At 38.7% G+C, this 23,429-nt stretch overlaps 1 protein-coding gene across 3 annotated transcripts in view; it reads right to left on the bottom strand.

Moving 5' to 3' along the window:
- NFKB1 (nuclear factor kappa B subunit 1) overlaps positions 1–22,979 on the bottom strand; it is a 124,383-nt gene extending 101,404 nt beyond the window's left edge. For 2 of the 3 annotated variants that reach the window (XM_059067304.2, XM_067035551.1), the window contains exon 1: positions 22,419–22,558. The gene's annotated coding sequence lies outside the window, so the exon portion shown is untranslated. Of the gene's footprint in view, positions 1–22,418 lie in introns of all 3 variants that reach the window. The other variant, XM_059067303.2, reaches the window with a different exon arrangement.
- Between the last annotated feature and the right edge of the window lie 450 nt (positions 22,980–23,429).

Raw genomic sequence — 23,429 nt, 5'->3', positions numbered from 1 at the left:
ACTATTGCATAATCAAGGAATGACCACTTACATATAACCCACAACACTTAGGCCAACCTCACAGCAGTGTCCTGGAGTTTGGTACAACTAGTCTTCATCCTCTGTATAAAAATCATGCCACTAGATTCCTTAGAGGCCGTTTCTTTTTGTCACCATCTAGACTTCAAAGATTCACTTAGCTCTTTGTATAGGTTATTTTCCAACCCTTCATGAATTCTGTGATAGTCCTAGAACTATCTCCCCACTTTCTACATGCCACTTGAGTTGAGAAGCTCAGAGGGGGTCCTTTTGCTGTGAGAGGGCCTGATCAGTGTTTTGCATAGCACGCGGTAGGATGGCTGCAGTGTGCTGTGCTCTGTCCCCTAGAGCACTCCGCTGCTGCAGGCCACTTCCTCTGTCAGAGTGGTCCAGAAACACTGTAACATTAAACATGCAAGCACAAGGCACAAAAATAAGAGCCCTTATTATCCAGGCTACAGTCTCAGATTTACTCAACCCCAGCCAGATATTAAAACATCACAGGCCCTAGCAATCTTCTGTTACCCAGAGGCCTTGACAAACATTAAGAGCCACCTGACCAGATAAAAACAGTATCTAAAATCACATATCATTTTGAATTTACTTAAGAAATATCCTTATCATTATTTTAAATATGTATAGGACAATTTTAGTTAAATTTACTTAGATCAAAGTTTAGACATATTGCCTGAAAAATTAGAAGATAAAAAAAAAAAAAAACCAGAGCCAAAACATTTGAAGCCAATTTTTCTCTTTCTTTTCTTCTCATGAAGTCTATAAAGCATTCAACGGCACTTGAGACTGGGCCTATCCCAAAGTGTTAACTGTCCACCAAAATCTGTTCTCTCCTCTTCCACAGTAATAGAGTTGTAGCTGGAAACACACTCAGCCAGAGTATACCCCACCCACACTCCTGTGGAGTTAGGGATGGTCATTGGAAGAAACGCTTGCCAGTGGCATGTCAGAACTATTTATTGTGTGCCATTTCCAGGTCTGGGCTTAAGGCCCTTAACATCCTTCCTCTGTGTTTTTGTTTCTTCTCTGTCCCACTGGATTAAAACCTAAGCATGGAGAAGACCTGGCACTTACATGATGATGAATGGCAGCTAAGACTGATGGTGATGTGAGAAAGAAATCAAAGACTGTGTTCTTTAAGCGGGTGTACTGTTGGGTCTCTTTGTTAGGACAGTTTAGCCCTCGCTCTAATGAATATATCATTTAACATTTCAAAGTCCTCCAGAGAGGATTCCAGTTTCCAATGAAATCCTCTCCTGCTAGTGCCCTCTGTGACTGGGGAGGAGGGAAAGAGCACAGGAGGGTTCCTAGTGGAATGCAGAGTAGTGCTGAATTTCAACAAAAGGGAAAAGAGCGGCTCTGAGTTCTACAGAACAAGAATGCAGTTTTGCAAGAAAATATTTGTCTAAAACAAGAAACTATTGATTGAAGATTTACAAACAGCTGTAGTTAAGACAAACAGCTTTAAAAAAAAAAAAAGGAAAACAGACCTTTTAGTGAAGAAGAATTAAATCATTAGAAATTCAAGAGCTCTTCCACCGCTGGGTGTGTGACTTTGGACATGTAACTAACCTGCTGTGGCCTCGGTCTCCTCATCTGCGAATGAGAGACTCTGACACAGGGGTGGACCTGTGAGAGGGATAGAATTTTGTTGTGCTCGGAATATGTCAGTTCGCTAACAAATACTTATTCAAAGAACAAATCACCTAAATCATAACTCTTTCTGTAAACTTGGATTTTTATACAGATTTAAGTATATATCCATATTAAAGAATCATTAGCATAATTTTCTCTTATATGAAGGATACCAGTAAATAGTGTTAACACTGAAATACGGTGTTAACACCAGTTACAACATTCCATGTGAAAAATGCTTATTCTTAGAACAACACAGAAGCCCAAGCTTCCAAGAAAAATAGTAAGACCATTGTTTTTTTTTGCCTTTAATGTGGGTTGATCATTTGAATCCTCTCAATCTTAGTCCACAGTCTAAAGGCAAAGGGAGAATGCTGACTTGTTAAACTGACAGAACCTGTTCAGAACCTCTGTTACCCTGATTTTATGTACATATTTAAACCTGTGGATGGTTTCCTGACCTTTGATTTAATGTAAGGTGGCCCTGACCCTAATTTTAAAGACTCAACTAAAGCTACTTTCTTTGAACCGAGGCAGGGTTATCGTGATCACCACTGCACAGCAAATCTCAATGAAGATCTCTACATCACAAGCACAGGACAAAACACCAAATTAAACACAGTCCTCCCTCCAATACCCTCCCCATGGTTTATGCATGAATGAATGCCAAAAGATCATAGTTTTAAAAGCCTAACAGCAGCCCAAGAGATACTGGGTGACGGTTAAAATCTGAACTTTTACAGCTTTTGTAAGACAGAGAGTTCACTGTGAGGAGCTGAGGTAACAGTATGCTAAGAGTGATGTCAATGTTAATTCATGATTTAAAAATAAAATGTCAAACGAAACCAATAATTATTTGGAAAGGATGAATCACAGGAATATTTGCATTAATTCTAAGAGCAGGTTTTATTTCAAAATTTTGAAATACCAACTACGCCTTTGGAACTGAAGGATTAGGAACGACAAGGGAAAGCCTCTACTGCCCCCTTGCTCCCCCAGGCCTTCCCCTCACTCTCCCTTTACACACAGTTTTGTGCTTTTGAGGAAGGACCTTGAAACAGAAAGGGAGACACTGGGTTGACTGGTGAGAAGATGGGCCTAAGCTCTGCATCTCTCTCCCACAACAGTGAGGCTTCCAGAAAAATTTTCACACCATGGAAAGGGAAATAGAAAATACAGCTAGCTAGCAATAACTGAAATATCTCCCTGAGTGAATTGTTTGTATTTCTCACATGAAAGGCATAATGTTGTAACTGGCTAAGTTCTGAATATATGATGAGTTCTGCATGAAACGCCTAATGGATTATTTTCCACACCCCTGTGACAATTCCACCACTGACATCAAAGGCCAGCATAAGTAGTTCTTAGTGAGGGCAGCAAAACCAAGGCCACAGGGTTGGACAATTAAGGGTAGAATTGGTGGCACTCCCCTCCTTGTAACTGGGGAAATTTTCTAGGATCAGATATATTCACACTTTTTGACTAGGGCCCACTGTAAGAAAATATATTCTATTAGATTTCATTTAAAAAAACAACCATTAAAATCCATTAAAATGATTTCATGAGCCACTAATGGGTCACGATCTGCAGTTTGAAAAACAGAATTTTAGGTGCCATCTAGAGGATAGAGTTGGGAATCAGAGAGATAAAGTGCCTCCATTTCAAGTTTATTTTCAGCCACAACAGACATCACTTAGGTGTAATTTTAGTACCTCATCTTGGATAAAATTACAAGAAAAAGAGTGACTTTTTACCATCTCTCTGTTGGATAATAAATTAATAAAGAGAAAGAATATACTGGAGTTTCTTTCCACAGAGGAATTTTTTGGAGGAAACACTCTGTAAGGTTTATGCATTACATATGTGAAACACTATATGTGTACTACATATAATATGAAACATTCAAATAAACAGTGTCTATTGACTCTGCAATTTCACTTCCAGGAATTTGTACTAAAGAATTACATGAGCAAGTGTGCAAAAAAATAAGTACAAGAATATTCACTGCAGTAAAAAACTGCAAACAGTCTAAAAGTCCTTTGATAGGAGATTGCTTAATTATAATTATGCTACATTCATACAGTTATATGTTATGTAACTGCTAAAAATAATAATTCACATCCATATATAGTAACATGGGGACTTTTACTCCCTAAGTTATAAATTCCTATGTTTTCATTTTCTAACTTAATTATGTAATTGGAAATATATTTTTTAATAGAAAAAAATAGAAAATCAAACCCTGTCCTGAATTTAAAGTTTAACTCTGACATCTTTAACGATTAATGATATACAGTGAAGAAAACATAAAGTATGAATGAATAAAAAACTTCTAAGTGGGCTTCCCTGGTGGTGCAGTGGTTGAGAGTCCACCTGCCGATGCACGGGACGTGGGTACGTGCCCCGGTCCGGGAAGATCCCACGTGCCGCAGAGCGGCTGGGCCCGTGAGCCATGTCCGCTGAGCCTGTGCTCCGCAACTGGAAAGGCCACAACAGTGAGAGGCCTGCGTACCGTTAAAAAAAAACAACAACTTCTAAGCACTACTGGAATCCTCTTCGTAATAAATAGAAAAAAATTTAACATTAAAGTGGCTATTTATTTACATCTTTCTGATGATATATTGACTTAGTGATGATGAAAGAAAAGTTAATGGTGAGTTGAGTTACTTTTCTCAGAATAGCTGATTTTTTTAAGTTTTTGAAAAAGAATGAATATGTGTCCTACCATGTTTAGATTTGCATAAACTCATTTTCTATGTTTTTCCACTCCTCCATCCATTTTCAGCTCCCTATTTTTTTGAGTTGGGTACAATATGGCCAATTAACATGTAGAATAGCTACCTAATAAGTACAAATGCATTGTGCTTGGAGCTGGTATAAGATAAGGTCCCTGTTTACAATGGAATACCAATCTAACAACATTCAACTATTACGGCATGCAAAGCTTACTAGCACAGTTAGTGATACATAGCAAATGTTAGCCATTTTATTAGGTAGCACAGTAAACATTATGTTTATAATAGACAGTAAAAGTTTAGGCACTCTGAGAAGAATCAAGCATTTTTATTTCTTTCCCATCCTACACATTTACTGATACACTGCCACACTCCCTCCCTATCCTAATCCTTATCACTGCTGAATAAAATGTTTGCATTTTGCCTCCAGGGACATTTGGCAATGTCTGGAGACATTTTCATCTGTCACACCTGGCAGGTGGTCCTACTGGCATCTAGTGCGTAGAGATCAGAAATGCTGCTAAACATCCTATAATGCACAGGATGGCCCCTCACAATAAAGAAATATCCGACCCCAAATGTCAATAGTGCCAAGGATGAGAAACCTAGATGCATGCCATCGCGTCATGATGGTATGCTGGTTCACATAGAGAAAGAACTAAACTTTACTGACTACCTCCCATGAGTAAGGAATTAGAGATAGTGCTTCACATATTTCCGTTAATTCTCACAATAATCCTGAGAACACTGAGGTTTAGAGAGAAGAAACCATTCGCTCAGGTTGATAAGAGTAATGCTGGCTACTCTGACTCTATGGACTATGATTCGAATATCACTTGTCTAAGAGGCAGAACTGATTTTCCTTCTGAACTCACAACTTTATTTTAATACAGCATCTTTGCTCTAGGTCTCCTGAATGTTCAGGCTGGGGTTAGTCTACCCATAGCATAGCCTGAAAAGCAGAACAGCACTGTGACAATACACAAAACTTAAGGGAGTTATTCCTGAGACAATCAAATGTGAAGTTAAAAATACAAAACAACATTAGTGCAAGTGGTAGTTGCTTTTTGTTTTGTTTTGTTTTAAATGTCTCCATTGATCAAGTTCAAAGGATAGAAAGAGAATAAGAGATTCTCTCTGAAAGCTGCCCATAGAAAACACCACACTCACTAATGGTATGATAAAAGTACATAGTACATATTTAAAATCAAGGTAGATTGAAATGCTCCTTGAATGCTTTCATTAATTTAGTCATTCATTAAAAAAATATTGAAACTACTATGTGTCAGTTACCAAAGTTACCGAAGTACACAAGAGTGAAGCAGTACCTGTACTCACAGAGCTATCAGTTGTGGTAGACGGAAAGCAATGGCCAAAAATTCTTTGCAACTCCACCTGACAAGAGGAAAAATCTATTTCTCCATCCCTTGAATCTCGGCAGGGCTGTAACTTACTCTGACCAACAGAGTGAGATAGAAGGGTGAGTTTTAAATGCAGACTTCAGAAGCCTTGCAATGACCAACCATTCTGTTCTCTTGGAACACAGCTGCCATGTGAATAAGCCTGGGTCAGCCCACTGGAGGATGAGAGGCCACATGGGAACAGTGAGGGGAAGTCCTAGCTGAGGGTCCCCTGGACCACACAGCACCAGCTGAGCAGCCAAAAGACTTCAGAGATCCCCAGAGCCAGGCGAGACCAGATGACCTAGACAGCCTCCCGAACTGGGAGAAATAACAAATGTTTGTTTCTTAGTTAGCTTTGTGGTGATTTTTTTATGTAGCAAAAGCTAACTAATGCAACAGTTTAGTAAGTAGGAAGACAGGCAAAAACAATGGCAAAAACAATGCAACACGGTAAGTGTCATGGGAAATGGCAGGTATGTGGGGCATGGGTTAGCTATCTTGGTGATTCAATAATCCCACTTTCTTTGTTAGGGTGGTATTTAGAACACCCTTTGTACTCATCTTTACTTTATTGGCCTATTCAATTTCCAGCTGAACAAAAGAAACAAGGACAAGAGGCAAAACCACCATGGTATAAACAGAAATAAAATTAGTACTGTTAAAACCTTCAAAATATAAATATGAATAAATTGCTGCTAGCTTTAAGCAGTGATACCATTATAAAACAATAATGTTTTTAATCCTTTCAACTCCCTACTATCTAACACCAAATTCATCATTCCTATGGCAGTGGGTCCCGCCCCATTCCTGACTTTCCAGGTTTTGCCAATATATCATTCTCGCATGTACTCAGAGCCAAAAATTCAGTCAACTTCTTCTCCTTTTCCCTCTGCTTATTTCACACCCATCCAAGTCAATAATCAATTTCTGCTGATTTTTTCTTTGTATTATTTCTTGTATCTGCCTCTCCTTTGCACTTTCCTTTCACTGTTACACCCTAGTTAAACATTCACTGCCTTACCTCTGAATAACAATAATAGCCTCCATACTGTTCTCCTTTACTGTGGTATTTCTTCTCCCTTAAACCTCTTTCACATTATTGCCACATTACTTACAAGACAAAGTCGAAAGCCCTCAACCATTCACCATATTATACGATAAGCATCACTTTAATAGGCTCTTAATGCTCAATAGGTGATGCTTATCATATAATATGCTGAGTGGTTGAGGGCTTTCCACTATGTCCTAATACTACATCCTAAGCAAAACCTTCTACAACAGGCAGACTGATCATTCAAAAATGCCTTGCTCATTTGCATCTTGTATATTTGTTCACAGTATGCCCTGCATCCTAAAATGTCATCTTTCCTACTTAAATATTACCCAGTCCTCAAGGTTCTACTGAAATCCAACATTTGTCAAGAAACCCTATATTTCCTCTGTGACCTACAGCTTTATAGTCCACATAAGGGCTATAATACTTCTGTGTATTGATGACTGCACACTCAAAATACTGTTCTACTGCAATTTAACTTTATATATTTATCATATTTTTAACTGGATATAGATGCCTAAAAATAGAGTTTTACTTCTTTGAACCGCCAAATTAGTAAATAAGTACTTTAAAAAAATTACCTTTGCATTAATGGTAGGAAACAGTGCAATTCCAGATTTGTCCAAATGTGGACTTTTGGTTTCAGTCATGATAGTAACAATTATTGAACTTGCCCCACACTGCCATACTCAAATATAAAGCTATACAAAATACTTGAAGCAATAATTTAAGACACTGGACAAAAGACAGTATAAGGCTGTATACCATAAGAGAATAGAATACTTGAGGTGTGTTCCAAATTCACTTTTTGACTGAGGGCACGTTCCAAACTATGACACAAGGACATAAAGCCCAAATGGAGAGCAGCAATCTCACAGGGGAGAGTATCAGAAAGGAGAGATACACAGGGAAAGAGGCTCATAAATCTCCATAGGGGTCACTTCTGGGCACTGGCCAAATAATATAACTGTGTTAGTGCAGGACAAGATTCTGCAAAGCCTACTAGAAAATAGCTGCTGGGGATCCAAATCCAGGGACAAGGGGGAACAATGATAAGCTGAATTGAGATTCCAGAAGTTCCTGGAACTTCTGAGAGACACTGAAGTTCTAATCATCTAGGGTGAAGAGACATCACTTAACAATCTTAACATTCAGTTGTGACCTCAGAAGACTATGCAATGGGAGTAAAGGATATACCCTAGAATAAGGGCTACTCTAAACTCATCTTAATAAAACCAGGCGATCAACCAATAAATTCACTGCCCGTTACAACAAAATTCAACAGTCTTTATCAGAAAACAAAGATCCATACTCTCTACAATGGGGTATTCACAATGTACAACAAAAAATGACAAAACATGCAAAGAAGTAGGAAAATATGACTCAGAAGAAAAAATTTGACACAAATGATGAAATTAGCAGCCAATGCCTTTAAAACTGCCAATAGTAATATGTTCAAGAATGTAAAAGGAAATATGGAAATAAGGGATAAACAGATAGGAGATCTCAGCAGAGAAATGAAAACTATTAAAAAAGAAAATTAACCAATGGAAAATTCTAGACTGAAATGAAATTTCACTAGGTGTACTTATTAACATATTGAGCAATGTAGAAGAAAGGATCAATAAACTTGAATAATAGCCAATAAAAACTATTCAAGTGAAGCACAGAGAAAAAAGGCAGAAAGAAATTAAGACACCTTCAGTGACTTATGAGACAACATGAAGTGGTCTTACATATGTATAATTTCAAATCCCAGAAAGAGAGAGAAGAGAGAAAAACTATTTGAAGAAATAATGGTGGAGAATTTTCCAAACTTGATTAAAAAAAAAAAAAATCAACCCATGACCCAAGAATCTCAAAGAACCCCATGTTGGATAAACACAAATAAAACCACAGTTAGTCATATTACAGCCATACTGTGAAAAACTAACGAGAAGGAAAAAAAAATCCTAAAAGCATCCAGGGACAAGAGGAAACAATGATAAGTATGATGGCTGACTTCTCATCAGAAACAATGATGAAAGTGCTGAAAGGAAAAAAACCGAATCAGTGAACAATTCTATATTCAGCAAAAATATCCTTTAAAAATAAAAAGTGAAATTGACATTTTTCAAATAGACAAGAGCTGAGAGAATGTGTAGTCAGGAGATCTGCTAAAAGATATCTTAAAGTTCTCCATGTTGAAGGGAAATAGTACTAGATAGAAACTTGGACCTACATGAAAGAATAAGGAACATCAGAGGTGATGAATATGTGGGTAAGTATAAGACTTTTTTCTTGTTTGTTATTCAAGAGAAACATGACAATAAATTTTGGGGTTTATAACCTATGCAGAAGTAAATGTATAACAATAACAACACAGAGGAAGGGAAGAGGACAAATGGAAGTAAAACACTATCAAATTCTTACATTATATATGACATGTTATGGTATTAATTCATGGTAGACTCAAGGATGCATATTATAATCCCTAAAGCAACCACTTAAAAAAACAGCCTATGAAGGACATAAAATGGAATTTAAAAAGTAAACTTGGTTTACTCAAAAGATGGCAGGAAAGGAGGAAAAAATGAATAAAGAACAGAGGGCAAAAATGGATAACAATTACCAAGATAGTAGGCTTAAAACCAACCATATCAATAATTACATTAAATAGAAATAAACTAAAGTCACCCATAAAAAAGTTGAGATGGTCAGACTGGACACAAAAGTAAGACTCAGGTATATGCTTTTCATAAGAATTACACTTTAATATTAAAGACTGAGATAGTCGGAAAGTATAAAGATGGAAAGTTATACCAGTTACACCATGGAAATACTAAATATAAGAAAGCAGGCTATACTAAAATATCATATACAGTAGACTTCTAACGATTACCAGGGACAAAGAGGAACATTTCATAAGAATGAAGGGCCAAATCATCATGCAGAAATAATGATCATAATGTGTATGTACATATTAACAGAGCTTCAAGATGCATGAAGTAAAAAGTGGAAGAACTATCCACAATTATAGTTAAGATTTTTAACACTTCTCTCCATAATTAATAAAAGCAAATCAAGAGAACATCAGTAATTTTCATAGAAAATTAAGGAACAACACCATCAACCAAATTAACCTAAGTGCATATACAGAACATTCCACCAATGACTGCAGACTACACATCCTTTTCAAGCACACATGGAACATTCACCAAGATAGACTATACGCTGGACCACAAAACAAGTCTCAATAAATTTCAAAGAAGTGAAAACATGTAAAATATATTATCCAAACACAATGAAATTAAAAACCAAAACTAGAAAGATACCTAGAAAATCCTCAAACATATATGATTAAGTCAGGTGTTAAACTGGGTGTGTGTCTCTTAGAATCAATAAACATAGTAAATATAACTTCATTACCCTGTATGAAAGAAGCATCTAAATTCTTGCTGTACCTTGTCCATTGCAACCATGGGGGACAAGGATTTTTTAAGAGAAGTGATTAGAATGCATTCTAATCCTTTCTATAACAAACAAATCTTTGCCTATAGTGTTTTCTTAATCACAGATGACTGAAATTTATAGGATCAAAAATATTTTGAACATTTTCTAACCATATTATAATTGTCATTATATCAAATGGCAGATTCCATTCTAAGTAACATTTCTTTTTGTTTACACTACAGTAGGATAAAATCTGGTGAATATAAATTTGTATATCTAGAGAAGTTCTCTAAAGATTTATAGTAAATCAGCTAAACCCTTACATTAGAACTGATGTCACTCGTGGGAGATTGCTGCCTTCCATTTCCATATAAAAACCAATTCAGTACACCTACTCAAAGTTTGAGGTCTTTCACTAAGGTGGCATTCAGAAGGGATTTGACTTACTGGACCTTGTTCTGAACTTTTTGCTTCCACATTTCTACTTCTACAGATTTCTTCCTCTCTAAAACTAGAGTACGATGGTGGGGGAGGATGTATGAATAGGCACAGCACAGAGGCTTTATAGGGCAGTTAAATACACTCTTGTATGATAACCATAACGATGGATACATGTAATTATACATTTGTCTAAATCCACAGAATACACACCACCAAGAATGAACTGCAGTGTAAACTCTGGGATGTGTCAATGTCGGTTCATTCATTGCAACAAACACACTGTTGTGGTCGGGGAACCCTGATAACGGGGGAGACTATGCATGTGTGGGGCAGGGAGTATACGGTAAATCTCTGTACTTTACCCTCAATTTTGCTGTGAACCTTAAACTGCTCTAAAAAATTAAGTTGTAATAAAAAAAATAGAGTATGACCAAATTTTAATTTCATGTCTGACCTTTGTCTTGAGGACCAATTTGGAGTATTTGTATTTTCAGATTGAGGAGGAGGAGACCTCGTGGATTATGAATTAGAGATTAATATTCCTTTTTTTTTTTTTGGCCGTGCTGCGTGGCACACAGGATCTTAGTTCCCCCACCAGGGATCGAACCCGTGCCCCTTGCAATGGAAGCGCGGAGCCCTAACTACTGGACAGCCAGGGATTTCCCAAGAGATTAATATTCTTTTGATCAAACATAGAGAAACTGATCACATTCTCTTAAATCTGAATATGATGACTTTAGTATGGATTTTCATTTTTACTAATTCTACAATATCAATAAAAATATATCCTTTATGTTTTAAGAGAAAAGGATTCATCATGTGGACAAGCAATACTTGGTTCTATGTATGTGGTGACAACTGGCCTGGAGGGAGAAAATGGTTTCCTTGAAGAAAGAATCACAAGAAGCTTCCGATTACACTCACACATAAATAATAATTTGCAAGCATCAAAATTAGGCCTTATACAGAGGACTGTTCAGTCCTTAATCTAGATATGAAGTCCTTTTCACAATGACCACGCCTATAGGTAAACCCTTCAATATATGCAGATGTCAATGCATTGGGTTGGCCAAAAAGTGCCTTCGGTTTTTAAGTAAAAATAAAAGATACATTTTTCATTTGCACCAAGAACTTTACCGAGCAATGTATATTCACCCTTTTGTTCCACTATCTTCTGCCATTTTTCAGGCAGCTTCATAATTCCATCTTCCCAAAACTTTTTCTCCTTTTGAGCAAAGAACTGATCCAGTGCCTTTTACAGTCTTCCAGGGAATTCAAATTTTTTCCATTAAGAGAATTTTGTAAAGAACGAAATAAATGGAAATCCGAAGGTGTAATGTCTGGTGAATACGACGGATGAATCAGAACTTCCCAGCCAAGCTGTAACAGTTTTTGCCTGGTCATCAAAGAAATATGTGGTCTTGCATTATCCTGATGGAAGATTATGCATTTTCTGTTGACTAATTCCAGATGCTTTTTGTCAAGTGCTGCTTTCAGTTGGTCTAATTGGGAGCAGTACTTGTTGGAATTAATCGTTTGGTTTTCCAGAAGGAGCTCATGATAGAGGACTCCCTTCCAATCCCACCATATACACAACATCACCTTCTCTGGATGAAGACCGGCCTTTGGTGTGGTTGGTGGTGTTCATTTCACTTGCCCCACGATCTCTTCCATTCCACATTACTGTACAGTATCCACTTGTCATCGCCCGTCACAATTTGTTTTAAAAATGGAACGTTTTCATTACGTTTAAGAAGAGAATCGCAGGCGGAAATATGGTCAAGAGGTTTTTTTCTGCTTAACTTACATGGAACCCAAACATCAAAGCGATTAACATAACCAAGCTGGTGCAAATGATTTTCAAGACTTGATTTGGATATTTTGAGTAGGTCGGCTATCTTCCGCGTGGTATAACGTTGACTGTTCTCAATTAATGTCTCGATTGGATTGCTATCAACTTCAACTGATCTACCCGACCACAGAGCACACTGTCCAGCAAGAAATCTCCAGCACAAAACTTCGCAAACCACTTTTGACATGTTCGATCGGTCACAGCACCTTCTCATACACTGCACAAATCTTCTTTTTGTTTCAATTGCGTTTTTACCTTTCTTGAAATAAGAAAGCATAACAGGCTGAAAATGTTGCTTTTTTCTTTCCATCTTCAATATTAAAATGACTACACAAAAATTCACCAATTTTGGGCTTCCCTGGAGGTGCAGTGGTTAAGAATCCACCTGCCAATGCAGGGGACACGGGTTCAATCCCTCGGCCAGGAAGATCCCACATGCCACAGAGCAACTAAGCCCGTGAGCCACAACTACTGAGCCTGTGCTCTAGAGCCTGTGCTCCACAACAAGAGAAGCCACCACAACGAGAAGCTCGCGCGCAGCAACAAAGACCCAATGCAGCCAAAAACAAATAAATAAATTTATATATTAAAAAAAATTCACCAATTTTGATCTTTTTGTACATGCACGCTGATATGACAGCTGTCACATACAATCTAACAAAATTGTTTCAAATGAAGCTAAAGACAACTAAGTGCTACTAGAGCCATCTTACAGAAAAAAAACGAATGAACCTTTTGGCCAACCCAAAATAAAGTGGGCAGGAAAAAAGGTGAACCACCCTCTCTTCTATGTCTGATAAGGTCTAATGCGAATACTTCTTTCTCCCATGTCTCTTTGTCACTGATCTTAACTGCTCGGCAATAAACAAAATATCTACTCAAACTCATAAATGACAAATTAATGTAAAAATTTGATTTTTAAAATATTTTCACTTACATATTTTGTTCAGTGAGGAAAATCTGAAATAAGCTGCCCCTAGGGCTTTTAACAATAGGAGAGTTAGTTCCTACTCCTGTAAAGCTCATTATTAGCACCCTGAAGTAACGAATTCATTCAGTCAACTCTTGATTGTTATGAGGACGAATATGAGTCACGGAATCAACATTTACATAATCCAAAAGTCATCAGTGAAACCTTTTAAATGAGATTGAAGGGTAGGAATCTTGACTAAGGGGCAGAAAGGGGGCTTTCGGTTCTCTGCTTACGTTCTATTTAATGTTAAGTGTGTTCACTTTGAGATAATCCATTAAAGCATAATCTGATGATTTGTGTCCTTTTTTGGTTATGTGATTCTTCAATTTTAAAAAGAAAATATTTTAAACTGAAAACATTAAACGATGTAATAAGCTCCATGAAATTATGGATTTCTGTCTCAGCACTGTATTCCCAGTGCCTAGAACCTGGCACATAGGAAGGACTCAACATGTATTCAAATAAATTAACGGTTAAAAAAAAAAAAATCCTACTATGCAAAAGTAGAAGAGCTTCTATAAAGAGCAAAGTTTCCCCACACCACCTCCCAACTCCAATCCTGCTTTTCCGAGTGATCAACTTTTTAACACTCTTAACTTTCTCTTTCTGGTTTTCCTGGGGGTTCTTTTCATATCCCTAAATACTATGTTTATATCTTTTCTCTTAATTGATCAATTTTAGACATTGTGTTCTTGCTATGACATTGTGTTCTTGCTATGACAGATGAGGATTCAGCTCATACCACTACCACTTCCCTATTTTCTTCCTCCAAATATAGTTATAATTAGTGAGACCTTGAAGCAATTTACAATCAAAATACTGAATTTTATATTCAATTTCTGTATCATGTGTGCCTTAAATTGCTTTGGAGATATGAACATGAGTTCACAGTAGAGAATAATTAATAACGAAAAGATGCAACCCCAGAAACACCTGGATGTCAGAAAGAAGCTAGACTGGGACCATAAATGATAACTCATAATACAAAAATGGACAGTTCCTCATATTATCATATTGATAATCAAGAACTGTCTTTGTACTTTCTTACATGAATTTTCCTTAAGTTGACCTATCTCAATATGGCAAGAAACTATGAAGTCTTCCAAATAACACTATTATATCAAAAAAACCAAATAATTTTAGAGGGAGGTGTTCATTTAGTCTGTCTCATTTTTTTTAAGAGATAAAATGAGACCCAGAGAAGTTAACTAACTTGCCCAGAGTTACACAGCTTAATCAACAGCAGTCTATCAATATTCTGTCTAGTTATTTACTTATTTATTTGGCAAACTTACTGGGTGCTGTGCTGATAAGAAGTAAGATAAAATCCCTTCCCTCAAGATATTTTCTGTCTAGAAAGCATAAGAAGTCAAGAGCCCATGGACTGGGAGCACATAAATCTTTATGGGGAGGTCAGGGAGAATGGATAGAGGAGGGACAGAGAAACGGTGATGTGTGCACCATGCCTGAAGGTTGAGTAGTCAGCACAATGGCTAGGAAGGAGAGCACACTCCTCACATAGGAAATGCATATGCAGAGGCATTCAAAGTGAGAAAATATGGCAGATAGGAACTGAAAATTGATATGGCTGACTTGAGAAATAGGGGATGGGTGAGGAGCAAGGGTGGGAGGTGAGGTGTGCAGGAACCAGCTTGTAAAGACAATGGAGACATTTCAGAAATATAAAGATTGTGATATGATCAGATCTGTACTTTAGAAAGCTGACTTTTATGCTGGAATGAAGGATGGAATAGAAGCAGGAGATTATGCATCAGGAGCGAGTGAAAAAAATGAAAGCTAGAAATTCAATGAGGAAGGGATGAATTCTAGAGATAAGAGGAGGCTGAATTGATAGAATTTGGTGATGGACTGGAGGAGATAAGTGAGTATGCATGAAGAATGGGTTTCTAGATTTCTGGCATGGGAAACCTACCGAATGGACCACAGTGGGCTAACACCTGTATCCCCTAAATGTGCTGGGAGGAGCAATTTGGTGGGTGGGAATGATGATAAATTTGATATTGGCATACTGACGGGGACATCCATGTAATGATACTTAAGTGCCTCAGCAATAAAATTACTGTTTTCTGTGGCTTGCAGAATGAATGGACTCCTTCAGTTTAACACATATTTAGTACATACAGCAAAACTGCCCCCCCCCCAGTCATCCATCTATTTCAACTTGGACTAATTCCTATTTGGCTATTATGTTAGACTTTTCAAGAGAAATAGGATACTTTCCCTGCCCATCATAAAAAAGCACTTCAAAGTAAATGACTGATAAGGCAATGTTTTAAAACAGGAAGTATTAAAATCTTCCAAGGTGTGCTTGTTAAATTTAGTTAAATGTCTAAAACGGGAAACTGGGTAAACACATGGAGAAACCATAAAGACATTATATCAAATAAATGCTATGATATAGCAAGAGAGCAAGGAAGTGCATTTAACTGTTATCAGATACCATGCTTTTGATTTTATAATTTCCCAAGTGTACTGAGGTCTGCTTAACACAACTGACTTAAGAATGTGGGGGAAATGACTATTGATTTCAATTAATCAAAAGTAGGATAAGCCACAGTGAAATGTCTACAAAACAGTTCTATTCAAGGACAACCTCTCAATCCTTTCATTATGACCCTCCTCTTCTCATCCATGATATACAGAATTTATCCTTTTCTCTAGAATTCTGATTCACTTTCTAGATTATTTTTCTTTTCCACATTTAAGTCAAAAATAAAGTTCAAGATCTGACTTTATAGAGAACTCTCCCCTAATACTTTTATCTATGCTTTCATTATCCTTTGTTTTGGCCAAAGTTTTCAACATTAAATTTAACTTTTATTCTTTACCTTCATGTTTCTTCCTTTCTACTTTAAATGTCCTCTATATGAACAGCCATTCATACTCCTTCCACCCTTCCATATTGCCCTTAACTTTATAAATCATACAGGTACTTATATTATTCAAAGAGCATTATACTAGATGCTGTAACTTTTTCGGGATTCTTTTCCTCTAACCTCACAACCACATTTAGACCCCATTTAAAAGAAAAATACACTTTATAAATCAAGTCTTAATGATCAAACACCAATAAATGGTTATATCTTAGAAAATAAACCTATACCTAAGTTAAGAACTGGTAGATAAAGAAGTTCTTCAAACATCAATAAAACGTAAGTCAGGGATTCATGTTAAAACACTAAAAAAAAAATAGTCATTCTCTCCATTCCTAAAATTCTTGTCTTGGAAGGCATATTTTCTAGGACAATTAAGCAAGTTATTTTCACTATTTAAATGAATTGCAGGCTTGAACCCAGAACCGATGAATAGGTAGATTGATTAGGGAATTTGTCATCACTTTTAATTTTTCTTTTTTCAAGCTTCATATTATTATAATTGATTTCTGGAGATAAAAATGAAGGATACGTATGCCCTGACACTGAAATATACTGTGATATGTTTAGTAAAACCACACAATAAATAATAATGAATAATAAAAATGATAATTTTGTAAAATAACTGCTATTTTGACAAACAAAATTCATTATAGCAATCAAGTTATTTATTTAACGTTAATTAAGCTCTCTCTGTAGAGCTGTGCTTAACTTTATGTAGGTTTTTTTAATTCCAAGTTAGCAAAAAAAGAAAATCTCACGTACAAGTGCTAGCGAGCCTCATATATCAAAAGGCTTAAATCTAAGAAAAATCCAAAGCTTTATTTTCCAGTATGAAATGTTTGAATGGTCCATACATTTTTTGACTCACACAGTGAAGACTGGGACAACATTAGAGCTCTCTGTTTTCGTTTATGCTCAGAAGCTGTAGACTGAGCTGATTATGTAATGGAACACAGCAAAATTTATCATTCTCTCCAAATCTACTCACAGGGAAGCTATACGCAGAGTACTTGGATTATTTTATTATTCTAACTAACAAACACTGCTGCTATTCACTTTTCAGGGTACTTTTGAACAATGACAGCTTTACAATGTACTTGTTATATAAGTAAACATTTATTTGCTTCCTCAGTTTGTTGGCAACAACAAAAATGATTATACATATATGTATTTGTAAACAACTTTTAAAATTAATTTTTAAAACTTGAATGTGTGTTTGTTAAGTGATTTAAAGAGAGGTCAGGGTCAGAACCAGAATTAATTAAGTCCAAAGCTGAGTGGACTGAAGTTAGTTTTCAGTAAAATGGTTCTGACTCTCCCTGAGGCTATATGATACCAGGCCTGGGAGTGTTGGCATTGTACCCTTTTCTAGTGTAGATGGTATATTTCATTTCATAAATTGTGCCCACAGAGAATAAATGGTTAGATTCAGAGTTCCAAGGAAAATTTTCTGAAAATGCTACAAATAAGAAATTACGAACAAAACCCTCCTGTGATGAGGCCCCAGATTTTATAGTGTTGCAAAATCATTAAAGTATGAAGGTGGAAAGTATAGTAAACCTTGTGGACTGCCTGCTGGTTCCTGAGGTTTCCCAGCTATAACCTTTTACCCCCAATTTTTTATAGGTCATAAGTATTGTACTCTGGATGTCATAAAATATTTTGTTTTTACTTTTTTTTTTTTTTTCCGGTACGAGGGCCTCTCACTGTTGTGGCCTCTCCCATTGCAGAGCACAGGCTCCGGACGCGCAGGCTCAGCGGCCATGGCTCACGGGCCCAGCCGCTCCGCGGCATGTGGGATCTTCCCGGATCGGGGAACGAACCCGTGTCCCCTGCATCGGCAGGCGGACTCTCAACCACTGCGCCACCAGGGAAGCCCTGTTTTTACTTTTTGATTGATTAATTTCGATAGGCTTTAACAATCTTTGGATTACAAAGCAGTGTTTGCAGCATCAGTCAGGCTCCATCAGTCAGAATTTTTTTCACAGCTTAAAGAAATCATGTGTAGATTAAATCCATTAATATCTGTCAAAAGTATGGGTCAGAATAAAAGCTGGTTATAAGATTTTTGGCCTAATGGTGAAATGTAAATGAACAGTAATAAGCCAATCTGTAATAGGGAATTAAGCCATCCGTTTCATTATTCTAATTTCAAAAACAGGCAACAAATTAAAGCAGATGAAACTTGTACTACTGATAATTAAATCTATTACTGCAAAAAAAATAAAAGAATAACAATGAATTGATTTCTTTTAAAATTTTTAAATATAAAAATTTTAAATACAATATTTTTATGATTAATATTGTAAATTTAACAAATATTTTCATCCATAATCTACACTCTTGAAGAGTCTATACTCTTTAACAAATCACAATTTATATCACTTTTGTGTAAAACTGTTAGGGTTTAAATATTTTTATAGTGAAGCAATGAGATTTCATTTCACAACTTATTTTCTAAACTATTAGCTGATATTCAAGGGTAGGTCTACCAGCCTCACCAGAAAATATGAAAGCATATTAATTTGCACCCAGGAACCCTCTCTAAAACAACAGAGACCAAAGGTATGAAACAAAGTTATCACTGAGAAAAGAATGCTACTTTTCTTCATCTAACAGTGAAGCACTGGATACTCATTAATGAAATACTGCAAAGATAAGTGTCTTGGTAATATTACCCTAACTATTAACTCTACCAGATTATCTGGTTGCAAATAGTAATCTTTTTTGATTAAAAAAAAATGTTCAAGGAGCCAAACTGACTTGCTAAACTATGTCACAAGTCCCAACTTTCCTCTCTGAAGATGAATGAATGCTTGTATCTTTAAAACCCTTAAGGTCTCCTAAGCAGTGACAAGGTCAACTCAAAGGGGTATGTATGCTTCTGATGATTTACCTGCTCACCTCCAAGAACACTGTAGGGGAATTCAGTACTTATGGGAGCTACAAGAGAGCAAATGAGAAGTCATTCTCAGAAAGCAGGGTCAATTGCTTCAGTATGGTTTGCTGGTCACCAAGAAGCAGCTGTCAATTCACTTTGATCAGACATAAATGTAGATGTAGGAGCAGCACATTTAAAAGTGTCCCCCAGCACGAAAATTCTGTTCCTTCTTCTCCTCCTTCTCTTCTTAAAACATAAAACAATCATGCCACCTTGTATGATTCCTACTATAAACAGAAAACCAATCAGCCAAACAAAACCACCTTCCAACTAAAAGTAAGGGAAATTAATGAGAAATTTTGCATAGCCATTGATTCTTATATATCCACTCCTGTTAATGTGATTGCTGTTCAATCTGTAGAAGAGCATAACCTGAATATCTATTCTTATTGGTTAAACTACTCTGCATTTCCAGATACATTTTCTGCTGCAGTCATTTCTATGCTCAGAACAGCACTTCTACTAATAGGTTCTGAAAAACAAAAAGATATTTTGACTACTTTATCAAAACTCTATATAGAAACTCAGATATCATTTTAAAAATTTATTGTTTTAAAATGTCAACTACTGTTCTTACTTTTCCCAAGTTCAAACTAATTGAAGGTTATGAAGTAACCACTTCCCCCAGAAGCCAGAACTTTCACCTCTTCTGAACAGGGGAATACCTCTCATAAATTAGGTAAAAAATAAGGGCTTGCTGATTGAATGATAGTCCAAGATTCCTGTGGCTGCCAATTCCTTATAAAGACCTTCCATCTAGTACAGTGAGCAATCCCTGAAAGTCCAGGTAGTAACTTACTTCATCAATTATCTGGAAGCCTGAAAGCAGTGGTAAAAACAGCCTGCATAAATATTAGTTTCTCAACTAGCATCAATTTGTTCCAAGGAATATGACGAGAAATGTGAGGACTGTGATCACTAAATCTAAAATTCTGTCTATTTTAGACTAATTGAGCTTTTACCAAGTGCAAGTCAGTCATTACAGATGTAGATCTTGTTTAAAAGGTAGAAGTAAGAAGGAAGTGCAAAGATCAAAAGAGTGCTTACAAAGGGCAACAACTATTTTTGTACGTATACTCCAATATTTACTAATGGGGTTCATGTGAATGCCAACTGCAGAACACAAGAGAAAATTGAAAGTTCAAAACAAATAGATTTTCAAATCACCACCAATCCTTAATTGGATTATATAGAACTTTCTTTAAAAAGTCTTTCAAACAAGGTTAGAAGTGGTTTTCTATTCATGTCAAGCAGAATTTCAGTCCAGTAGGCTGTGGCCCAGGAAGACATTTTATCTAAATAAGCTCCAGAGGGCTTTGAGGAGTTGCAGGTATCAATGTGGCTGAGTAAGTTCAGGAGATCTCATGTTTCCATTTATCATATATGTTTTTCTCATTTTAGCAATTTAATTACATGATAAATCAATCTCTTTTTATTTCCTGTCTTCTCAAGTTCAGAAGCTCAAAAAAATACTCTGCTTTAAGGTATTTACATAACTTCTTTACTGCATCAAGCAGTAAAAGGATTCATCTCTAGAAAGCACAATATTAAAATCAGGAAAACAGCATGCTTCAGCTGAGGGCTTTATTTTAATCAGATTCCCATTTAAAGTTTTAGCAACAGGAATGCAATTTAAGCTACTCAGGAATATTCAATTAAGGTATTTTGCTACAAAAATAAGCACTGAACATCTTGATCCTAAGCTTTAGTGTTTACCAAAGATCACCAGTCTGTAGAAGAACATTTCTATGCCAGAGCCATTAAATGTTTTAGTAATACCACAGTCATTTTCTCAGATTATGAGCTTTATAACAAAATCTTTAAGTTACAGATAGTTATTTAGTTATCTGCAATGCTGAAAAACCCTACTTAGCAAAGTCCATGAAAACCTCTTAAATCTTGATAATCAAAGCCAAACAACCAATCTTCGTACAAATTTCCTAATTTACTACCGTAAATTAATGAGAAATTTTACGTAGCCATTGATTCTTACACACCACACCTGATAATGTGATTCCTGTTCAACCTACACACCAGAAGAGCATAATCTGAATATTTACTCTATTGGTTAAACTACCCTGCATTTCCAGATACACCTTCTACTGCAGTCATCTCTCTGCTCAGAACAGCACGTCTACCAACAAGTTCTGAAGAAGCAAAAGATGATATTTTGACTACTTTATCAAAAATGTATACAGAAGCTCATTTTTAAAATTTATTCTTTTAAAATGTCACGATAGGCTTTTATATCCTTTTTGGTTTAGAGGTCATGCACAACACATGGTACCGTTGTTCAACTGTTTTACATAATCAGGGTGTCTAAAAAGTGTTCTAAGTGGGTAATTTCGCTCTCAAACGCCAGGCCCTGTAGGATCAGTACCAGGCCCTCCTTATCTTTTGAAAACTAAGGTATAGGTCCTATAGTAGGTGAGCATATCCTGTCCTGGTTGGGGGGTGTGTGTGTGAAGTGGGGGGCTTCTTTTGGAGGTAGGAGACCAGGAATAAGGCTGTCCGGTTCAATCTTGGGGAGCTGGGGAGAGCTTTCCCAGCCCAGAGGACTGACATGCACTTCTGCTTTCATTTCGTGGAACGCCCTTAGGTGAAATCTGCTTCTGCACTGCACCAACCACCTTCCCCTCACTCCTCCGCGCCCAAGCGCCCCTCAGCCCTCAAGCCCCGAGCCCCCGGCAGGGGGAGGGGAAGTGGGGATTAAAAAAGTTTGCGTGAGTTCCCCTCCAATCCGCGTTCCCGCCCGGCGGAGGAACGGGGGAGAAAGAACGGCCCGGGCGGGCAGCCGCGGCCCTCCGGCCGACCGGCCCGTGCTTAGTCCGGAGGTACCTTTCCCCCCTCGCGCAGACCCCATGCGCCTCTCCGCTGTCAACCTCCTCCTCCGGTCTAGCCGTGCGGTTAGCGCAGGAATGAGGAAGTCCAAGCGGGGCCGGACGGGGTGCGGGGCGGGTGGGTGGCGGGAGTCGGGCCGCACTTCGCCGGCGTGGCCCCCGCTTGCCCGAGTCTGGCTTACCCTGCTGGCGGGTCCGCGCTTGGCCTCCCTGCGCCTGTGGCTCCCGCTCCGGGGCGGCGCGGGCCTGGGGGCCGGAGAAGGAAGAGGCGGCGGCCGGCCGGAGCCGGAGCGGGTCGGCTCGGGTCCGGGCGGGCGCGCGGTCTCGCCGGGCCAGTCAGCGCCGCGCCATGGCCGCAGCGCGGGCGGAGGGAACGCCGGGCGCGCGGCTGCGGGACCACGGCGTCGCCGCCTTCCCGGCCGCGGCGGCTCCGGCCTGGGCTTCCCCGGGCTCTCTAGTGAGGCTGGCGGCGGGACGCTGGCCGAGGGCGGCGGCGAGAGGCCCGACCGACGGGAAGGGCAGGGGAAGCTGTCGGCGCGTCGCCGGGTCGCTCCGGTGGCGAAACCTCCTCTTCCTGCCCCGGCTCGCTGGTGCACTTCTCTCTCTTTCTCTCTCGCTCACTCTCTCACTTCCTGGCTGGAAATTCCCACTGACGTCGAGAGAGAAGACAGACAGACGGACACACGCGCGCACGCCGCGGGGGCGGGAGGTGGGGTCGCCGCCGGGGGTGGGGGAAGCCCGCACGCCTGGGGGGGGGGGCTAACGCCCCCGGCCCGGCCTTGCCGGCCAGCTCCGCACCCGCCCCTCGGAGCCGCTGCGGGGCGCAGGCGAGGGGCGCGCGCTCGGCGCCCTGGACGCCGGCGTCCCCCGCGGGGCGCCCGCTTCCCCGCCGCCGCTCCGGGAGCCCCGAAGGCAGCGGCGGACGGGGACGCCCCCTGGAAGCGCCCGCGGGGCCGACTCTTGCTGGGAAGCGGGCGGCGCGGAGGCGTCTGCCGTGCGGCTGTGAGAGTCAGCGGGTCCAGAGCCCCGAAGGACAGGCCCAAGCATCCAGAGGGGATGATGGGTCGGCATGGAGCCAGACATGCTGTGTGTAAAAATAAGTCTCATCTGTATATTGTATTTAAGTGCTCTCAGTTACTCTCAAATCTCTTTACAGATTAAACTGGAATGTCTATATTATAACTGACTTTTGT

This window comes from Kogia breviceps, chromosome 6, assembly GCF_026419965.1.
Source record: "Kogia breviceps isolate mKogBre1 chromosome 6, mKogBre1 haplotype 1, whole genome shotgun sequence".
Classification (NCBI taxonomy): domain Eukaryota; kingdom Metazoa; phylum Chordata; class Mammalia; order Artiodactyla; family Physeteridae; genus Kogia; species Kogia breviceps.
Note: the sequence above shows the minus strand (reverse complement) of the source record. Positions and strands in the feature narration are given on the sequence as shown.